The sequence below is a fragment of the Muscardinus avellanarius genome, assembly GCF_963383645.1.
Source record: "Muscardinus avellanarius genome assembly, chromosome: 13".
Taxonomy (NCBI): Eukaryota; Metazoa; Chordata; class Mammalia; order Rodentia; family Gliridae; genus Muscardinus; species Muscardinus avellanarius.
Genome location: NC_137799.1, coordinates 57,824,690 through 57,847,382, shown reverse-complemented (window position 1 = coordinate 57,847,382; position 22,693 = coordinate 57,824,690). Strand labels below are relative to the sequence as shown.

General features: G+C 35.8%; 1 protein-coding gene across 4 annotated transcripts in view; it reads left to right on the top strand.

Moving 5' to 3' along the window:
- CCDC171 (coiled-coil domain containing 171) overlaps positions 1–22,693 on the top strand; it is a gene marked incomplete at both ends in the record, with an annotated part of 323,708 nt that overhangs the window by 287,040 nt on the left and 13,975 nt on the right. The window lies entirely within an intron of this gene.

The following is a 22,693-nucleotide window of genomic DNA, read 5'->3' as shown; positions in this document are numbered from 1 at the left end:
GTTTAACCACCCAATTTTATTACACCCAAATTTTCCTGACAGTTTCATTTGCTGTTAGGAAATAAAATTGCAATTTTTTTCAACATGGGAAATAATAGTTAGTTTAAAAAAATGCTATATTTGAAACTTCCCTTGCCTCAAGCTGGTTCAGATACAACCTCAGTTTACTTTTGGAAGGAAACGAATCTCATTAATAGTTTTTAATATTTTAATATAACTTAGGTATTTTTTCATAGTGAGAAAGCTTATTAGACTCGTGTATATACACCTGCAAGGAAAGTAAAAGTTGTAATAATTAGATGTTTCCAGTACCTTGGACTTTTTTTAACACAATTGTCATTGATACTATAAATGTTATAACTATATATTTTAAGTAGTTCAAATTTCCATTGCATTTTAGATATCTAAAATTCCCATGTAGACTATGAATGATTTTTTATTTGTTAATAATTTTAAAAGTAGACATTAAGAAGAAAGCAATACCCAAAAGCATGGTGGGAAGCTGAACAACAAATACAAAGGGTCATAATTCTCGTAATAGTTTTGGAAGAAACTTTTGTTTAGGAATGCAGAGTTTATGCCAAATTGAATACCCAGGAGAGAACTAAATGATTTCTTTAAAATGAAATCTTCCACACCCAAGACATTAAATCTAATGATGTGGGTGGTCAAGGCACATCTTTTTCTACTGGTCAGACTCATTGAATAACTGATTAACTCTGAACCATGTATGGGCAAGGAAGCTTTTGTCCCAGTTGAATTAAGAGTTAATACACAGGAGCTTCGCGTGGTGGTGCATGCCTGGAATCTCAGTACGTGGGATGCTGAGACAGGAGGATCACAGGTTTGAGGCAAACCTCAGAAACTTAGTGAGAACCTCAGTGACTTGGTGAGACCCTATTTCAAAACAAAAAACAAAAAAACGTTGGAGGTGTGGCTCAGAAGTAGAATGCCCCATGGGTTCAATCATCAGTACAAAAAAAAAAAAGTGTGTACATAGGCCTTGTGAGGAATGGACAGATGGGTAGATGAGTCAGTGGTACAGATTGTACATCCTGAAAGAGAATGCTGGGCAACTTACTCAGTGGAGTTTAACTTAGCAAGTCCATATAATATCAGTAACACCTAATTGTAAAGAGACACTTTGTATCTATATTTATTTAATCTCCTATTTAATTTAATCCTCATATCAATCTTGCAAGAGAAATACTATTTCTCTATATTCCAATGAAGTGATTCGTTCCAGAGAGAATATGTAATTGTCCCATGATTGTGGGGTCTAGATTGCTGTAAACTAAAGATGGAAATACTCTTTTTGGAGAAAAAGGGATTTTAGGTTATGAAATAGTAGGGAAACATTAAGAATGACCAAGTTTACATTTAGTGTGCCTTTAGGCTATTAAGAGACAAAAGCATTTAAGATTGAATAAAAGTTTTACAGTTTTCTGTGTAAAAAAAAAAATCTAATTTTTTCTTTCAATAGAAGAAGACTGTGTGTAACGGCTGACAAATTCACTAGGTCTGCGGTTAAGCCCTTTTACCTAGAACAAAAGGACCTTCCTTCTTCCCTTTTGAAGTTGCTTTTTGCACAAAGAATTGAAAGTGTACATCCTTCCATGTTAAACTGGTTTGAAGTTTGGCTGTATCGCGTTTGTTCTTAAGATTCTGTGTTAGCTGAGAAATTGTGAAGAAATAGGTGCCTTCCTTCCCAGAACTTTGGCTTAGGGCATACTTGGATAAAATCTGAATTCAGCTTATTCTTTCGGACATCCTTTTGTTCTTATCCATTTGCCTGACACCTATTGGAAAGATATTCTTCCAGAATGTAAGGGGCCCATGAAGGTTACAGGACTTATTTTTCTAGTTTCTGCCATTTTATTTCTGATGAATTCTAACAGAAAATAATGAATTTGCTTGAAAGACATGTCACATGGATTGGATACAGTATAGATTATGCTTAATTTTCCATAATAAAGTGACTGTTTTGATATATCATTTTGTTAATTCCCCCTGACTTGGCTTATGACTTAATTCTAAAATATATTTTATAACAGTGGATACTCTACATTTTTATGATTATAATTATATGTATCCTAGCTAATATTACCATTTCTTGATAATATAACCATTATATTTTTTGAGAAAAGAGAAAGACCTATGGAGTTTCAAAGAATATATCTATACCTATTTATATCTATGTATCTCTATAGATATCTTATTCATTTTTATGTAGTTTTGTAATATTTGGTGCATTAGAATGGTATTTTTCAAACATCTTTGTTCATGTACTTATATCTCTATATTTATATTTACTTATACATAAAATCCTCCAATTTTTAAAATAGCTAAGTATTTTCCTGAGCAGATTTAAAAATAAAACCAATACAGGATATTTGAAGTAAGATTGTAGAAACAATTCAGCTTTTGTAGTCACGTGTTTTTTCCTGTAATGGTACAGCTAATAAAGGATATCAGTTGTGTAGTAATGCTTTTTAGCAATGATTCAAGAGTTAAACCAGTTTTCATTTCAATACTTAGTAATACTTAGTTCATCACTTTTGGATGTCATTGTGATATTAACTGTTTTACACTTTGTTTTATTCTTATTTACATTTAAACTATAATGTACCATTGGATAGACAGGAAGTATACAAGAAACACTGATGTTGAAATACAATAGTAATAGGAACCCTAAAAAAAAAAGAATAATTATGGAAATTTACCTCAGACAATTTTCAACAGATCCACAAGTTTCACTTATCTGATCAAAATTCTTATACCAATACTTGATATTTTTAATGTCTTGAAGCCAGTGTTAAGAAGAGAAAATTGTGATAATTTTATTCAAATTGGCTGTTCATTTATTGAAAGTCAAGACCTACACTGTGTAATCTGAAAGAAATACCTGACAATTGCAGTCTGAAACTTTCTTGTAACTAGTCATTAGAAACAAAATATATAAATATCATATAAATAAGACAATTCTTCTTTAAGCATAAAATATAAGATCGATTATAGTGACCAGTTATAGCATCTGTAGGGTTACCAGTCTGTTAACTTGTTTTTAAAAAAACTTATTTTTTTTTGTTTTTACTTAAATTATTTAACTAAAAGAGCACATATGGACTTCACTGCTTTTTAACACATTTGGCTATATTGAATTCTTTTTGTTTTTAAATGTACCAAGCTATATTACCTTTGTTTGAAATATTATTTTTAATCTTGCCTAGTTGATTTTTCCCCAATTTAAAATTTCTGTTCTTCCCCCAATACTATTATATTATTATGTTATTAACTATACCATATTAAAATTAATCATCATTTGTATAACTCCTTTATAATAGAAATGCTATGTGAGTAGGAGATTGCTCTATTTCAAAATGTTCATGTAATATCTGATACAGATATATAAGGATTAATTTGCTAAAAATTCCAGTGCAAATTTCAATTTATGTGTCCAACTTAAAGTTTGTCAGCCTTACTTGGAAATTTAGATACCAAAAGCAAACTTTAAGAATATCTTTGGTCCTCTGTCACTGTGGGTGCAGAATTTCTTTATTATCAAGGTCATTGGTTACATAAGGTGTTCTGGACTGTGTCATGTCTATTGTCTCCCACTCATTTCTGAATGGAAGGAGTGGAAAAGGAAACGCTTGTGTGGGATTGTATTTGAATTGTTCAACTCATCAGGTATGGTATCTGTTTATATCTTATTCAGTGCCTAGCAGACTATACATAAATAAGTAATAATGGTGATGGTAAGGAATATACTAGTGGAACATCTATACCCCTTAAAAATGAACAAAGAATAGAAGAAATAGGTTTTAAGTTCTAAGTTCAGATGAAAAGAAGAAAGTACTTTGAGATAAGTTTTTAAGTTTAGTAGAAATCATAACTTCTGCAACAAATAGTCCTTACATGTTGACATTCCATATCCTTATGACAAAAATGATTTAGTACTATTTATCCATAACCTTAAGAATATAGATTCATTATACTTTTTATTATTGGTGCATTGTTATAATATCTTAATGAAATTCAGGGTAAAAGAGGCACACACACACACACACACACACACACACACACACACATTGAGCTCTCCCCAGTTTCCACCCCACTCCCTCTCCCTTCCCACCTTCCTGTGCTCAGAACAGTGATTTGCTTTATTATAAGAAATATAAAGAAAGATATAGAGGGTATTATAAAAATTTAGACTAAGATCAAGGCATTCTACTCTATTAATGGCAATATGGAAAAATAACTTGAGGAGAAACAAAGCCATTCAAGAGTCTGGTAGTAGAAACATCAATCACCTGAGAATAGCCCTGCACCTGGAACTTACACTGCTGAACCCAAACCAAACGTGGAAATGATGGATCCTGTGTTTAACCACTGGCTGTCTTGTCAGCTCTATTTGATGTTAGTCTTCCCTTTCCTGTTTCATGTGAAGTTTATGGTAACATAGTAATGATTTTATACTACATGTGTTTCTCTGCATTATTAATAGCTTTGACATTATTTTAATTAATGAATTTCATTTAGCAAACCTAATTGGCATGATGGCAGTTTGGCAGTTTCATCAGTTGTAGGATGAGAAGAGAAAAAAAGTTAATGTAGAAAGACCTCTTTAAATCAGTGCCAGAAACAAACTTTTTATGAATTAATAACTTATGAGGCACATATGGGGTACACCATACAAAGGATGATAAATCATGCTAGCTTTTATTTCTGAAAATTGTAAGAGTGCTATATGGTTAAAAAGACCAGACTATTGATATGAAATTATTTAACAATAATGGAATGGTAGCTGGGTGTGGTGGCGCACACTTATAATCCCAGCATTTGGGAGGCTGAGACAGGAGGATCGCAATTCGCAGACAGCCTCAGCTACTTAGCAAGGCCCTTTGCAACTCATTGAGACCCTGTTTCAAAATAAAGAATAAAAATAGGGTTAGGGGTGTAGCTTGGAGGTAGTATGCCTCTGGGTTCCGTCCCTAGACCTGCAAAAAAAAAAAAAAAAAAAAAAAAAAGCAATGGCAATGAGTTAATGCTTATTAAATGAAAAAATCCCAGCTATAAAGCATCAATATTTATTTGAGGACCATGTAGAAGAATTGACATATATTGACAGAATTGTTTCTGATGAGACTTGCTATGCATTTGGAGGCAAAAATCAATTTTTGAGTTATCACACTCTCATATTCCTATTCTAGCTCTTGGGAGGTTCCAACCTGGTCCAAGGACTCTCCCCGGTTTTCAAGAGATGATGGAAGATTTACTAAAGCTCCCTCCTTTAGTGATTCTTATTAGTTGAGGAAAAGACAGAAAAAGGGTCTAGTAGATGAAGACCAAGGCCTTCAGGCCTAGGGACAGTTGAGATTTTGCTGAGCTTGGGGTCTGGAAGTAAGGTATTGTATTTTATTCATCCTTATAGCCCTTACAATTAAACTCTGCCTGACTCATTATTAAGTGCCCAACAGAAAAAGTTTGTATAATCAATCAATGAATTCTGCTTTCTTTTGAAGAGTTCTAAAATCTTTTAGAGCTCTTTCTTTCCCCATGTATTATGCAAGAAAGATACTTGTATCTGCACATGGATTGAATACAAAGAGGCATAATGAAGAGTTGCTGATTTGATGGAATTTATAATCTGGTTGGTGAGTCAGGACAGACTCATACAATGCAGTTTAGTAATAAATACTCATGGGTTTTAAAGGATAGATTGTTTGGACTGGGGTGACTAAGTCACATTTTCGAGAAGTCTTTGAGTTTGATTTTGAAGGAATGATAGATTTAGAACAAGAAATTCCAGGCACAGAGAACGCTGTGAACAGAAATAGGATGCCACCGGCCCCTAAGAAGGTAAAACTATGACTTGCTTTTTTCCCCCCACTGTTGACATTTTTACTTTGCTGTTCTAAATATACTCACATATATGCCATCATAACTTTATTATGTAACAAAGGTGTTATTTGTTAAATTCAAGAAAGTTGGACAGTTTCCCCAGCATCCCCTACTTAGTAAGCCAGCGAGCTGGGGCTGCTGGTGAGTCACTGTGGCCACCACTCCTCTTCTTTTGGCCTAAGGCATTATACGTTTCTATTGGAGCCTTCTGTGATCAAGGGAATGATACCTTCTGGGCAAAGACATGCATAAAAGACAGAACCAAGCCTGTTGATATTTATGGTTCTCAAAGCAGGGGGCTGGTGAAGAGCAAGAGAGGAGGAGGATTAGCTAACATTTGTCTGGTGCTTTCCATGTATGAGGCAATATTGTCTGGCCTTACTGAGTAACTTATTCAGTACCAGCATCTCTGTAAGGACACATTACTCTTAGATGCTATAATTATTCCGATATTATATTGCTTGTTAGGTGATAAAGCAAGGATTCAAAAGTTGGTCCAGCTCAAGAGCTCACTCATCATGGCTTGGCCCCCGGGCTCTGGAGTGCTGTTCTTCAAACCCTGGTTTCACCCTGGCTAACTGTGATCCTGGATGCTTGGACAGTCTCTTCAAGGATGCTTCAGTTCCCTCACATGTAGTAATGAGGGTAATAATAGCTCCTTTGTCTGGGCTTATATGAAAATTAAATGAAAGGATGTCTGTAAAGTCCCTGGTATTATTATTAATGCCACTTCCATTACGTTCTACTCAGTTGAGGATAGAAATATAATGTGTACTTGTTCTCAAAGTAGGAACTACTAAGACTTCAAAGTAACTTCTCTCTTCTAGGCAGAGCATAGAGTTGTATTAGAATTCCTACAGGTAAGAATTAGAATGCTTTCTGATTGGCATTTTTGTATTTTGACCAAAATACATGTTACTTAGTTAGTTTTCAAGATGTGTTGTTAAATGCCTGGCTTATTGGTAGCAGGGGAAGGTACTATTTTTTATATATTAATATTTATTTCTGAATGCAGGTTTTACTTTAGATTGTACAATTAACATCTTAATCTGCCTCAATTTTATTGCCTCAAAATCCAATATAATAAAACTATATTCATTTAAACATTGAAAAATATTATCTTAACAAATAAAATTACTTTGGTATTTGGGAGAGAATACAAATTGCTATAACATGAATTTGAATAATGGAACAACCAGTAAATAATATGTAATATTACCATTGTTATAAATCACTTATACATAGAAAATGATAGTTATGCATATATTATAGAAGTTGTATTTAAACATTTATATCCATTAAAATTTTGTAGGGTGTTTATAAAATATTTTGGATATAAGTTTATGTTTATCATGACATCATTTAATAGACTTTAAAAATACTTATTCTGAACATATTCACTTTATTATTTTTTCTTTTTTTCAATTTTTTTATTGGTGCACTGTATTCATACATCATAGTGGGATAAAAAAACTTTTGTAGACATACATGCACACATCGCCCAGTTAGCCCCTACCCAATCCCCACCCCGTTCCCTCCCCATCCCTCCTTCCCATGCTTGGCTTAGTGGTTGACATCTAGTATTATAGCAATTTATCCAGAATTAATAATGATAATCTCACAGAACAGTTTCATTTGTCTGCTACCAAGCTTTTGATGACTTAAAGATAATATTTAAATATTTCTTTTTGCTTTCTTTCTTACCAGAGAATTTTTTTCTTTCTTTTTTTTTTTGGTGAAACTATCATACATTTATTTATTTATTTTTCAGAAAAAAATCTATCCTAATATCAATATGGACTCTAGATACCCAAAACGATCTCGAAAAAGAACAAAGCTAGAAGATGTATATTTTCTGATTTCAAACCTTATAAAGCTACAATAATTGAAACAGTGTAGTACTGTTATAAAGGCAGGTATATAAACCATTAGAATTAAATAAAAGCCTAGAGATAAATTCTTCCATATATTGTCAAGTTATTTTTGACAAGGTTTTCGTGAACATTTGGTGGAAGAAATAATAATATTTTAACTAAATATTGTTGAAAAATAATAATTACATGAAAAAGAATAAAATTGGACCCTTACCTAATACCATATACAAATATTAACTCAAAATAGATAAAAGACCTAAATATAAATCTTATGACTATAAACTTTTAGAAGAAAATCTGGGTCATAAAACCTCACAACATTGCTGCCGGGCGTGGTGGTGCACGCTTGTAATCCCCGCGCTTGGGAGGCGGAGACAGGAGGATCGTGCAGGTTCGAAGCCAGCCGTGCTGGCGTAAGAGACCCTGTTTCAAAAATATAAAATAGGTCTGGGAGTGTAGCCCGGAGGAAGGAGGGCTTCCAGGAACCCCAGTACCACCAAAAAACAAAAACAAAAACAAAAACAAAACCTCACAACATTGAAATTGGCAATGATTTCTTGGATATGATTTCAATGGCACAGGCAACAGAAGGGTAAACAAACTCCCTAAAAAAAAATATATATATATATATATATTGTAAGCCAGGCGTGGTAGCGCACGCTTGTAATCCCTGCACTTGGGAGGCAGAGACAGGAGGATCGCGCAGGTTCGAAGCCAGCCATGCACGCTGGCTTAGGAGACCCTGTTTCCAAATAAAAATGTAAAAATAGGTCTGGGAGTGTAGCCCGGAGGTAGAAGGGCTTCCAGGAACCCCAGTACCACACACACACACACACACACACACACACACACACACACATATATATATATATATATATATATATATATATATATATATATATATATTATCCAAAGACAATGTAAACAGAGTTAAAAGTTACTGATAGAATGGGATAAAATATTTCCAAATGCTATATCTGAAGGTATACCAATATTCCAACTAGAAATCCTAAAAATTAGCAACAATAAAAGCAAACAATACAATTTAGAAATAGGTAAAAGACTAACATAAATAATGAATCTCCAAAGATAACCAATCTTAGTTGTCTGTTGGATGGAAAATCTTTTTTCTCTGGTTCTGGTGTGTGTTACCTATTTCTTCTTTGTAGTTAATCTCTTTGAGTATTTTCTCTAGCACTGGTTTTGAAGACATAAATTCCTTAAGTTTCTGACATATTCACTTTATAATGAAAGTAAAATAGTCATTAAATAGAAATTAAGGGAATAAAGGGTTAGTTCACTTTAAGATTTAACAAGACATCAAAAATATTTTTCTCTATTTAGTTGGTAACATTTTAAGGGCCAAATATATAGCTTCACTAGAAATGATGTTCACTAACAAAGTTTTTTTTGTGTGTGTGATACCAGGAATGGAACCCAGGGGCATTGTACCTCCAAGCTATACCCCAGCCTTATTTTTTAGTCTTGTTATTTTTTGAAACAGGGTCTCACTGAGTTGCAAAGTATCTCACTAAGTAGCTGAAGCTGTTCATGAACCGTGAACCTCTGGTCTCTGACTCCTGAATGCTGAGATTACAAGCGTGCGCCACCATGCCTGGCCTTACTAACAAAGTTTTTAAAAAATTAGTTTGGTTCAGAGAATCTTCAGAGCTTTGCTGAATACTTAAATTATTTGAAATAGTCTGAAGTAGAGCTTTCTAGATGCTCTGAGCCCCAAATTATAAGGGCAATAACTGTAACTTATTTCTCCTTATGTTGACAATTGATGTAGTAGGGTTTATAGAGTGCCCCAGAGAGTTTGTCTATCCAGAACCTCAGAATAAGACCTTATTTGGAAACAGGGTCTTTGCTGATGAAATTAAATTAAAATGAATCCATACCGGATTAGGGTGGGCCCTAAATCCAGGGACTGTTATCCTTACAAGGAGGAATGCATAAAAACACAGAGAGGGAAGATGGCCATGTGAAAACAGAAGGAAGAAGTACCTAATTATTTTCCTTAAGTGTTTAGAGTTCTACCATGTGCTATATATTTTGCCAAATGTTGAGGATATAGTAATAAAAAGAACTACCACCACTACCATTTATTGAATATATACATATATACATATAAATTTATTTAATCCTCATTAATATTCAGGTATGAAGTTATTTCCTCTGTTCCGGTGAAATAACTATCTGGGATTTGAACTAGGCATTTTAAACCCAGAATCCTTATTCCTCCTGCTCAGTGTTTTTTTTTTTTTTTTTTTTTGTTTGTTTATTACTTTATTAGGAATTTGCTTAGAAAATTTTCTTTTTATTTATTTATTTATTTATTTATTTTTTAAATTTTATTTTATTGGTGCACTGTATTCATACATCATAGTGGGATACAAACTTTTGTAGACATACACGCACATATCGCCCAGTCAGCCCCCACCCGATCCCCACCCCATTCTCTCCCCATCCCTCCTTCCCATGCTTGGCTTAGTGGTTGACATCTAGTATTATAGCAATTTATCCAAAATTAAAAACGATAATCTCACATAACAGTTTCATTTGTCTGATACCAAGCGTTTGATGATTTAAAGATAGCATTTCAATATTTCTTTTTGCTTTCTTTCTTACTAGAGCATATTTTTTTCTGTTTTTTTAGGTGAAACTATCATATATTTATATATTTATTTTTCAGAAAAAAATCTATCCTAATATGGAGTATGAATTCTAGATACCCAAAACGATCTTGAAAAAGAACAAAGCTAGCAGATATATATTTTCTGATTTCAAACCATATAAAGCTACAATAATTGAAACAGTGTAGTACTGTTCTAAAGGCAGATATATAGACCATTGGAGTTAAATACAAGCCTAGAGCTAAATTCTTCCCTATATTGTCAAGTTATTTTTGACAAGGTTTCCACGAACATTTGGTGGTGGAAATAATAATCTTTTAACTAAATATTGTTGAAAAATAATAATTACATGGAAAAGAATAAAATTGGACCTTTACCTAATCCCACATACAAGTATTAACTCAAAATAGATAAAAGACCTAAATATAAATCTTAAGACTATAAACTTTTAGGAGAAAATCTGGGTCATAGAACCTCACAACACTGAAATTGGCAGTGATTTCTTGGTTATGATTTCAATGGCACAGGCAACAGAAGAATATACAAACTCCCTAAAAAATAAGAGAAAATATTGTATATCCAAAGACAATGTAAACAGAGTTAAAAGTTACTAATAGAATTGGATAAAATATTTCCAAATGCTATATCTGAAGGTATATTAATATTCCAACTAGAAATCCTAAAAATTAACAACAATAAAGGCAAACAATACAACTTAGAGATAGGTAAAAGACTAACATAAATAATGAATCTCCACAGATAACCAATCTTAGTTGTCTGTTGGATGGAAACTCTTGTTTCTCTGGTTCTGGTGAGTGTTACCTATTTCTTCTTTGTAGTTAATCTCTTTGAGTATTTTCTCTAGTGCTGGTTTTGAAGACATAAATTCCTTCAGTTTCTGTTTGTCATGGAAGCTTCTTATTTCTCCATCTAATTTGATAGAAAGTTTTGCTGGATAGGAAATTTTTGGCTGGAAGTTGTTTTCTTTCAGAGTTTGGAATATGTTACTCCAAGCCCTTCTGGCTCTCATGACTTGGTTTGGGAAGTCTGGAGTGATTCTAATTGGTTTGCCTCTGAATGTCAGTTGGCCCTTTGTTTTTGTTGCCTTTAAGATTCTCTGCTTGGCTTCCACATTGGTCATTTTGACAATTATATGGCGTGGGGATCCTCTTCTCGGATCCTGTCTAAAGGGAGTTCTATAAGTTTCCTGGATCTGTGTATCAACCTCTTGCTCTATATTTGGAAAATTTTCTGCTATTACTTTCTTGAAGAGATTGTTGATCCCTTTGGTATCACTTTCTTTTCCCTCCTCTATTCCAATTATTCTTAGGTTAGCTCTCTTAAGATGGGCCCATATTTCTTCAATGTCAGATTCCTGCTGTTGGATATTTTTTTCTAGATTAGAAACTATGCATTCATTTTTGGATTGCTCATCTTCTAAGAGCGAGATTCTGTTCTCCATGTGGTCTAATCGGTTGTTTGTGCTTTGAATTGAGGCCTTTACTTCATTAATTGCATCCTTTATCTCTTTTTGGCTCTCTCTGAGTTCTTTTCGAAGCACCTCTATTATTTCTACAGTTATTTTCCTGATTTGATCTTCTAGAAATCTCTGATTTTCTGTTTTATCAGGTTCTGATGTTGTGGGGTTGTGCACATTCATTACTCCAGTGTTATTCCTCTTTCCCATGATTTTGGAGGTTTGTGCCTTCTCTGGGTTCTTCCCTTGGGTCACTATGGCTTCACTTAAGGTGCTCTGGATCTCGAGTCTGTATTATCTCAGACCCCACTACTCCTTTACTGGGTTGTATCACAGAGTCTCCGACCCAGGGAGTCGATAGAGGCTGCTTTAAACTATGGGGGGTGCCAGGTTGCACTTTCTCCTATGGTGTGATATCTCTGCCACCACCACTCCCTCACTGGGTCAAGTCCCAGGAGGCACAATACTGGGATTTCTCCTCTGTGGCCCGCAATTTGACTCACTGTTCTTGAGTACGCAGATGTAGCTGTACTGGACTGGTGAATTCACTGCTGCTGCCGCCACCAGTGGCAATATGGCGCCTCTGCCACGCCCTCGGCCATGAGGCTGGCGTATTTTTTCTTCTCTGGTTTTGATTTCCACTCTGAATCCCTGCAGCGTGTGCTGAGCTCAGCCACTGTGAGCTTTAAATGCTGTCTGCGCCGAAAGATCCCGCCTGGCTGTTCCGCAGCGGCTCACCTGGCTTGCTGTAGCCGTCCGTTGAGTTCGCCGCTGCCGCCGGCAGTATGGCGCTGCTGCCGCGTCCTCGGGCGCGTGTGTCTCCTCTGTGGCCCTGAGCTCTGTTCTCAGTCCGCTTTCTCTCTGGAGCCTGGTGGTTTTTTTTTGTTTTTCTGGTGATGGTGTTTTCTGGCTATGAAAGGCGCTCTTTTTGTGGTAATGGAGATTGGTTGTTAGCGGGACTCTTAAGCCCCGCTTTTCTCGGTCGCCATCTTCCCGGCCTGCTCAGTGTTTTTTGAGCCCTTTTTAATTTTTGTTTTATTTATTTTGAAACAGGGTCTCACTAAGTTGCTGAGGCTGGGCTTCAACCTGCAAGCCTCCTGTCTCAGCCTCCCAAGTACTGGGATTATAGACATATACCACCAAACCTTGATCCTCCCTCCCTTCAACGTTTTTAATTAATTGTGGTAAGATACACATAATGAAATTTACCATCTTAACTATTTTAAGTGTAAAGCAACGTGATGTTATACACATTCATAATGTTGTTCAACCCTCACCAACATGCATCTCCTTTTACAAACCTGAAACTTTATATCCATTAAACAATAACTCCCCATTCCCCTCTCCTCTTCTCCTCCAGCCTCTGGCCACTATTTTGTGTCTCTATGCTTTTGACTACTCTAACTACCTCATATAAGTGAATCACACAGACTTTGTGTGTGTGTGTGTGTGACTGTCTTATTTCACTTAGCATAGTGGCCTCAAAGTTCATATATACCATAGCATATGTTAGAATTTCCTTCCTTTTTAATACCATATAATATTCCATTGTATTTATATACCACATTTTTAAAGCATTCATTTATCAGTGGACTTTGTTGCATTTTTGTGTTAGCTATTGTTAATAATACTGCTAATTAGTTAATATGAGTGTATAAGTATTTCTTCAAAATCCTGCTTTCAGTTGTTTTGGATATATGCTCAGAAGGAATTGCAGGGTCCCGTGGCTATCCCCCAAGTTAAAGAAAGAACCATATGACACACATGCATACAGCACTTGGTGGTTCCTCACCCTCTTCCCACCGCCTCTTCCCCATACAAAATTTTGAGAGTGACATTAGAGTTTTCACATATGTACAGAGAGCCGATGGTAGTAATTCTTTCATTGATCCTCACTCTATCCCATCCCTTCCCCTTAGACCACCTTCCTGGCTCCACTGAGGCTTCTCTCCTTCATTATCTGGAGTTCCTCTGCTATCCATCTACTCCCTAGTGTCTGCTTATTAGAGAAAATATATGACCCTTTACTTTCTATGACTGGCTAATCTCATTTAATGTGATGTTCTCCAGTTCCTTCCATTTTCATACAAATGATGTAATTTTGTTCTTTATTCCTGAGTAGAATTCCATTATGGAGGTATCCCATAATTTTGTAGTTCATTCATCTGTTGATGGACACCTATATTGGTTCCATAATTTGGTTATCATGAATTGTGCTGCTATGGACATGGATATGGATAGGCATATATTACTGTAGTTCTCTGAGTTCAGCCCCCTTGGAAAGATACCCAGGAGTGATATAGACATATCAAATGGAGGATCCATCCTAATTTTTTTGAGGAATCTCCACACTGATCTCCATGGGAGCTGAACTAATTTGCACTCCCATGACTTCTTGATGATTGCCATTCGGATTGGGGTTAGATGGAATCTCAGTATAGTTTTGATTTGCATCTCTCTGATTCCTAATGATTTAGAACATTTTGACATTTTGATGTTCTTTTTGCTATTTGTATTTCTTCTTTTGTGAAGTATCTATTTAGTTCAATTGCTCATTTCTTGATTGGATGATTCGGGTTTTTTTTTTAGTGTAAAGTCTCTTAAGTTCTTTATATAATCTAGAGATTAATCCTCTATCAGAGTAATAACTGGCAAAGATCTCCCTTTTTGTAGGCTTTCTCTGTAGACTCTTGATGGTTTCCTACTTTTTTTTTCCTTCTGGTACTAGGGATTGGCCTCAGAGGAATTCTACCTCTGAGCTATGTCCCCAGCCCTACTTATTTACTCATTCATTCATTCATTCATTCATTTTGTTTTTGAAACAGAGTCTCACTAGGCTGCTGAGGCTGGCCTTGAGCCTTCAGTCCTCCTATCTTGTCTTCCCAAGTCCTGGGATTACAAGCATACACCACAATACCCCGCTCTGCAATTCCATTTCTGAGCATATATCCAGGATAATTGAAATCAGGGTCTTAAAAAGATATTCATACATCATGTTAATTAATTAGCAGAATTACATCACAGCATTTGTACATTTCCACCAATAGTGCACAAGGATTCCAATAGCTCCACATTCTTGCCAACATTTGTGATATTCTGTTTCTTTGATAGTAGCCTAATGGGAGGGATACAGTATCTTATTGTAATTTTGATGTAGATTTCCCTTATGATTAGTGATTTTGATAATCTTTCATGGGTTTACTGGCCATTTGTATATCTTCTCATAATCAAGTATTATTATTTATTTTTATTTTTTATTTTTTTTTTGGTGGTACTGGGATTCCTGGAAACCCTTCTACCTCCAGGCTACACTCCCGGACCTATTTTTTATACTTTTTTAAATTTGGAAACAGGGTCTCTTGAGTCAGCACGGTTGGCTTCGAACCTGCGCGATCCTCCTATCTCCGCCTCCCAAGCGCGGGGATTACAAGTGTGCGACGCCACGCCTGGCTCAAGTATTATTTTTAATTGAGCTTTTTGTTGCTATTAAGTTTTAGGAGTTCTGAATATTAATCTATTCTAAATATTAATCTGGATATATTCTGAATATTAATCTGTTACCAGATAAATGATTTGCGAATATTGTTCCTATTCTGTGGGTTATTTTTACTCTGTTGTTAGTGTCTTTTGATGCATAATATTTTTAGTTTTCATAAAGTCCTATTCATCTGTTTTTTTCTTGTCTTGTCTAGGCCTTTAGTATCACATCCAAAAAATCTTTGCCAAATCCACTGTCATAAAGCTTTAGCCCTTATAAAACTTTTGTAGTTTTTGTTTTACAGTTAGGTCTTTGATACATTTTGATAGTATTTGGTAAGGGTCTAATTTCATTCTTTTGCACTGAATATCCAACTTTCCCAGCACTAGTTGAAAAGACTGCCCATTGCCTGTTGCCTATTGCTCACTGATGACCTTGATGCTTTTGTCAAAAATCACTGGTATTGGAATCTTAAATTATGTAGAAAACAAATATAGGGTTACATACCAACGTTATAATACCAATTTTGGTACTAATAATTGTTTTTAAGTGTATTAGTCTCTTAAAGAATGCAGTTATCAGCTATTGTTAGCATAACAGGTTTCATAATTGCCCATTGCGTGCCTTTATTGGAATCTTTGTTTCTTCCTTCAGCTTCTTCTAGTTACTGCTTAGTGTCCTTAAATTTCACTCTCCAGGGTTCCCTGAAGTAGTTCTTGCAGGGCAGGTCTTGTGGCAAAAACTCCGTCAGCTTCTGCTTATCCAAGAATACCTTAATTTATCCCACAGTTTTGAAGGACAGTTTTTCCAGATCTAGGATTCTCAGTTAACAGGTTTTTGGTGTTTGTTTGTTTTTGGTTTTTTCTTTTCTTTCTTTTGGACAGTGAACTTACTGGCTCTCTGCCTCTGGCCTCCAAAGTTTCTGACTTCTCTTTGATCTTTTTTCTTTCTGTTCTTGGGGATCAATGATTTCTATTGTTCTGTTATCATGTTCACTGATTTGTTCTTCTTCCTGCTCTGTAGTAAGTTTTTTATTTTAGTTACTGTACTTTTCAGCTCTATATTTTCTTTTTCATTTTTTTGGTTTTCTATCTCTTTATTGATGTTTTCATTTTGTTCAGAGATTATTTTCTTGAGTTTCTTCACATCTTCTTTTAGTTCTGAGAGCATGTTTAAGACAGCTATTTTATAAAGCCTTTGTCTTAATAGACCTGCCATCAAGTCTTTTAAAGGATAGTTTCTGTCGAGATTTTTTTTTTCTCTTGAATGGTTCATACATTCCTATTTCTTGGTATGACTTGTGATTTTTGTTCTTGAAAACATGACATTTGAATTTAGGTATGTGGGAAGTCTGGAAAGCAGATTTCTACCCCACTTCACCGAGGTCTGCTGGTTTTTAATTTTTATTTATTTTTTTGCTATTTTTTATGGAGTAGGGATTGATTCTAAAGGCTCTCTCCACTGATCGACATTCCCAGCCCTTTTTATTTTTTTATTTTTATTTTTTTTATTTATTTATTTGTGGGACTGGGGTTCCTGGAAGCCCTTCTACCTCCAGGCTACACTCCCAGACCTATTTTTTCATTTTTATTTGGAAACAGGGTCTCCTAAGCCAGCATGAGTGGCTGGCTTCAAACCTGCGCGATCCTCCTGTCTCTGCCTCCCAAGTGCGGGGATTACAAGCATGAACCACCATGCCCCGCTTTTTTTTGATTTTTAAACAGGGTCTCCCCAAGTTGCTGGGGCTAACCTTGAATTTTCAATTCTCCTGTCTCAGCCTACCGGGTATTGGGATTATAGGTGTGCGCCACTGCACTGGGTTTGCCTTTTTTTTTTTTTTTTTCTCTTTAGTTTTAGTTGTCTATGCCAAGGATCACCCTAAATTGTAAGTTTATAGTCTTCTCAAGTCTATTCTGGCTTGTACCTATCCCTGAGCTTGTATGATCACATATATGATCACATTTGAATGTCCTAGACCTTAATGTCTGGGCCCCAAAAGTAGAACAAGAGAATAATGGAGCAGGGCCCGGGAGCGTTACAAACTTTAAATCTCCTGGTGTCACTTTAGCAGAGTGGGAGGGGCTTGTGGAAGGGCAGCAACTATGGTCACCTGCCTTTTTGTCTGTACTTCTGTGAACAGAGCAGCTGAACACAGATCCTGCTGTTTGAAGGGCGGGGTCCTTTTTGCTTACTCTGGCTCTGCAAACAGTGCAAGCTACTTTGGGGGGACTGTGCACAGGAGTCTGTCATGGGTCTGGGGTGACAAATAGGTAGCTACTACTGTACTGAGAGTTGAAATTAACCCCAAATTATTGTTAAATCTCTTCCCTGGAATTCTAAAACTTTTGATAGACTACAAAGGTCAAAAGCAGTCAGATTCCGCTGGTGCAGTTGCTGTCTAGGTGGCTCCTAGTACCTTCTACTCTTCCATTTTTTTCATACCCTTTTTTCTTGAGTCCTTATTCTTTTTATTTATTTTATTTATTTTTTTGTGTGTGGTGCTGGGGATTTGAACCCCAGGGGCAATCTACCTCCAAGCTATACTCCCAGCCGATTTTTTTAATTCTTTATTTTGAAACAAGTTCTCACTAAGTTGCGGAGGGCCTCACTAAGTAGTCGAGGCTGGCTGTGAACCTGTGATCCTCCTGTCTCAGCCTCCGAAGTACTGGGATTGCAAGTGTGCACCACCACGCCTGGCTTGAGTCCTTATTCTTAAGCACTGTATATATCATGTCACCAGTAAGATGAGATTACCTGGTTTCCCTCAGGGTCCTGAGAGATATATGCCTTTACAAATATATATATATATATATTATATATATATAATATATATATATATATGAACTTATAGTTATTCTAAGCTAGTAATTGCTAAACTTACTATAGAACATGTAAGAAGAGAGAACTATCTGTGTAAGGATAATAAAAGTCAACTTGGAGATGGATTAGATTCTGGATAGAAAGATGTTTGAATTTGGCTGCGCTTAATGAAAAAGAAGAGATGCAGGGTAGTTTCTTAATTGCTGATTCACTGGAGTGCCTCCTTCCTTGAGCTTCTGGTGTTCTGTGTGTTCAGTGTGACAAGTTTGCATTTTATTTAGAGAATGATTTTGTTCAGTCCAAAGGCATGTCAAGTGAGAGTCAGAGTCTGCTTAGCCTGGTGTGAAGTAGCAGTGGTGGAGCTCTGCTGGGTTGACTCTTGGTGGTAGAGGCCAGAATTCCCCATTCTGCAGTTAGACTTGCAGGTGTGATTATGGATAATATACTTAGGATTGAAATCATAAACCTGCTTAATCACTCTAAAGATCTGCATTTGAATACCAATAATAAGGAACCCTATTTTAAGGTATCTTTTATTTGTATCCCTTTTGTGATTTATCTTTACAAATGTAGTAGATTTCTAAAAACAGTACAGTTCATGTTACTTTTCTTTTTCTTTGTGTAATAACTTTTTTCACAATTTCCAGATTTTTGGAGTACAAACAAATGAAAATAGATTATTTGCTTAGATATGAATATATTGAGAGGTAGAGAAAATGGGCAAACTACTTACCATTTTTTAAAATAAGTATAAAAATTTTACTTCTTAGCTTGACATATTTTCAAGTGCAGTGTATTTCATGAAGGCTGAATAAGTAGCATGACAAAAATTTACAGAAAAATTGTTGAGCTTGTCAGAAAGTACATTTTTACAGGCAAAGGTTGAATTCCATATTCTTGAATTGTGCCTAGTCCTTTTTACCTTACTTGTCAAATGCTTTTTTTATATACAAGGTAATATTGATATAATACTGTGATCGATGACGAGGTAGACTAACTATAAATTGGTTGTTAGTCAATGTTAAATTTTGTTAATCTAAAAACCAAGTTGTCCTCTGAGTAGGGTCTAAAGAATTGACTTGAAACTTTAGCGGCCTAATTTTGAGCAACTTAACATATCATTATAATATTTCCTAAATTCCTGTCCAATTCAATACATGGGATGACTAAATTGTAGTCATCCTCGTTCTGAGCACACAGGCAAGAAGAAAAGTAGTTAAACATCTTGCTGTGTGTGAGCAGTTCGAGGGCAGGCAGGCACCATGCACCTTGACCACCTATTATGAAGCTTTTTGCTGCTGTGTCAAGTGAAAGCGAGTTAATTGGGTGAAGCTGTGGAGCATGTTAGGGGCCTGGTAAAGGGTTGCTGTCTGACAGCTGAATGTCAGCAAAAGCCAGTCAAGTGTAGCTGAGAGACAGAGACCTGTCACAAAGTTCCCGCTGACTGGAACACAGTTAGGAAGCTGAAATATGGTTCCGTCTCACTTTCTCCCTCATTGAATCCAAGCACCTTAAAAGATTTTACACTGTATATGTCAACTCGTGTTCTCTAAGCTGTTTCCCCCCTAACTGTCCTGCATTCAAATGATTGAACAGAAGATGCTAATGTTTAGCAAAGTGAATGTAAATTCCCTCTTTTCCCCTTTTCTGCCCAAGCAGATAGACATTCAACTCAAAGGAAACTTTGAAGGTTTACATCAAACAATTAGATTGCCTCCAAATTTAGCTTAGAATAGAATCTTTTTCCTCAAGAGAGTATGAAAATTGACAATTAAAGCAGTAAAATAAGCAGTACATTTTCCTCTGATAGAGAAAATCTTGCTTTAGGGAGTCAGAGTTCCTGGCTGGATGTCTTGAAGAAGGACACTTGCCAAGATAATTTTCCTCTTGTCTTTTGTCACAGGGTTCTTTCCTTCTTTTTCTTGGTGGCCTACGTTGTAAACATGCTATGCTGATAATGACCAGAAAGTCAAGAAAGCTAAACATACAAAGGAATACTGAATTCCCTTTAGATAATTAAAAAGAAGGAATTAAAGAAAGTTTAAGTTAAGGAAAATGACATTAAACTCTGAAATAATATTTTCAGAAAGAGAAATGTTTAATAACCACACATCCTGTGTTTGTTAGCTTTCTTTAGAATATGGATTCGATGTCTTTGTATTCATTCATTCACTCATCCATCATCCACTCAACAATAGGCAGGCATGTAGATTGTCACTGTGCAGGCCGCTGACAGCACAGAAACCAAGAAACAAAATAGTCTGTGTCTTCAAAAAATGAACATTTTAAGCCAGCACTGTACATTAAAACCTAACTGTGATGATGCACATGTGGTTTCTGAGCACTTGGAATGGTGCTAGTGTGACTTAGAAACTGAACTTTTATTTTAAATTTAATTTTAAGTGAAATTTTAACCAATTTAAAATTACTAGCTGCATGTGGCTATCATATTGAATAATCAGAGCAAACAGAGAATGGTAATACTAGGCTACTGTAAGTGTGAGCGAGGTGTTAGGATAACAGAGGAGGAGCATCTAACTCGTAACATTAGGTGATTGATGGCAGGGAAAGTTCGGGGGAAACCTGAATCTTGCAAAATAGGGATTAACCTAGTAAGTCTCCTTCTAAACAGAACAATAAGCAAAAGGGCCTTTAGAATAGGAGAAAGCAGGGAATGTTTCAGAAATAGCACTCTGATTAGTACCAGAGAACAAAAGTGTATTATGGGGAGTTTGTTGGAGTGGTGTGCAGAACAAGCACTCCTAGGGGTCATAGAACAGAAGTTCTCGCAGGCTCAAATAAGATACTCAAATCACATAGTTACTGAATGAATTAAAACATAGAGTGAAGAGCAAGAAGAGACAAGATAAGGAGCAAAGAGGAGTTAAGGACAATAGTACCCGACCTTTTGGTTATGCACTCAGCATTCCTATGACCTGTCTCTCTCTGAGGCATCGACTTTTTCCACTCTTTGTAGGGTTTGAAGGACGAGAGTTGAGGTTTGAAAAGAGGGCTTGGGAACGAGAAGGTACCTGAGGCCACTTGCACATACTTATATTTTAGAATAGATGATGGGGCAAATATACCTGGCTAATAATCATTGTTTGCCACCTAGGCTGCTAAAGAGCCCTGAGTCCTATCTGCAGTTCTAGGACCTATTTAAAAATGACATTAGCCTAGAGGTGGCACATCTCCACCTTAATGATATGGTCTCTCCATTCCTTTTTATCTATAAAATAACATATCTTTTAGGTACTAATGTTCTATTCTTAACATATAGATTCTGTTCATGTCTTGCAAACTACTTGCTGATGGATGATCTTTGCTTAATACTCACTCTTAGCTCACGAATCCTATTTTTTTCTTGTCTTCTGTAGAAAATTTTAGTATTCCAAATAATAAGCAAGTATACAATAAAGAAGGCCTGGAGTAGGAAATAGAAAACTGAAAGAATGACTTCTTTACAAAAATTTAAAGTTAATCTAGGCTGGAGAAAGTGAAGACACACTTAAATAGCTGATTTAAAAAATTAGTAAAGAGATTTGAAATATATATCAAAAGTATTGTCCAGTGAACATTCTATTCTGAGCCCAAACTACATTTCACAGAGTTCTAGGCCATTATGAAACACCAGTGTGCAGTCTTAGGGAGGAGTACATTTGAATGATGTTGGTGATTGGTGGAGAAGAACTAGTGCACAGGAGAGAACTGCCTTGTGACTTTCTTCCCATACAGGCCTAGCGTCTGACATCTGGACTCTTAGGAAAAGGGCCTACAAGCAGAAATGGAAAGAAATATTTTGTGTTGGACTCATCTAGATGCTGGGTTCCAGCCAGAGTTGCCACCATTTTCAAGTTAAAGGATGGGTGTATGGTCCATCCCGTGTGCAGAAATCAGGCACGTAGCTTAGTGATTCCTCTAGTACCTTGATGACAGGAAGGATTGTAGACACCTACCAACTCTTGACAGGGACTCTACAGGGGCAGGGGAGGTCTTCTGTGAGCAGAACAGGAAAGAGCCAAGGAAAATTAACTTGTTGCTAGGACCTTGTTTGTATCCACAGAATGATGATGCTGGGAAATTCCAGTGTTATTGTGCATCAAAGTTTATATCATAAAAAGAGGAATTGTATGAGATTACATAGTAACATGAGATTTTAAAGTCATCTTAGCACTTATAATTCAAGGCTAGCTGGCTGAGAATACAGATTAGTTAAGGACTAGTAACTAATCCTAGAACAGAGAATTTTGTATGTTCAATTCACTGCTCTACCCCAGCACCTACAGTAGTAGATACTTGATATATTCTGCACTGCAAAGGAAACAAAATAATAATGAGAAACTCCAAAGACTGTAACTAAATATTGGCAAATAATTTATCAAAAGGGCCTCATATAAAAATATGTAAGGAACTCAAACAATTCATTAATAAATAAACAGCCCTATTTAAAAATGGACAGTGGACCTGGACAGATGTTTCTTTAAAAAAAGACATTTAAAAGGCC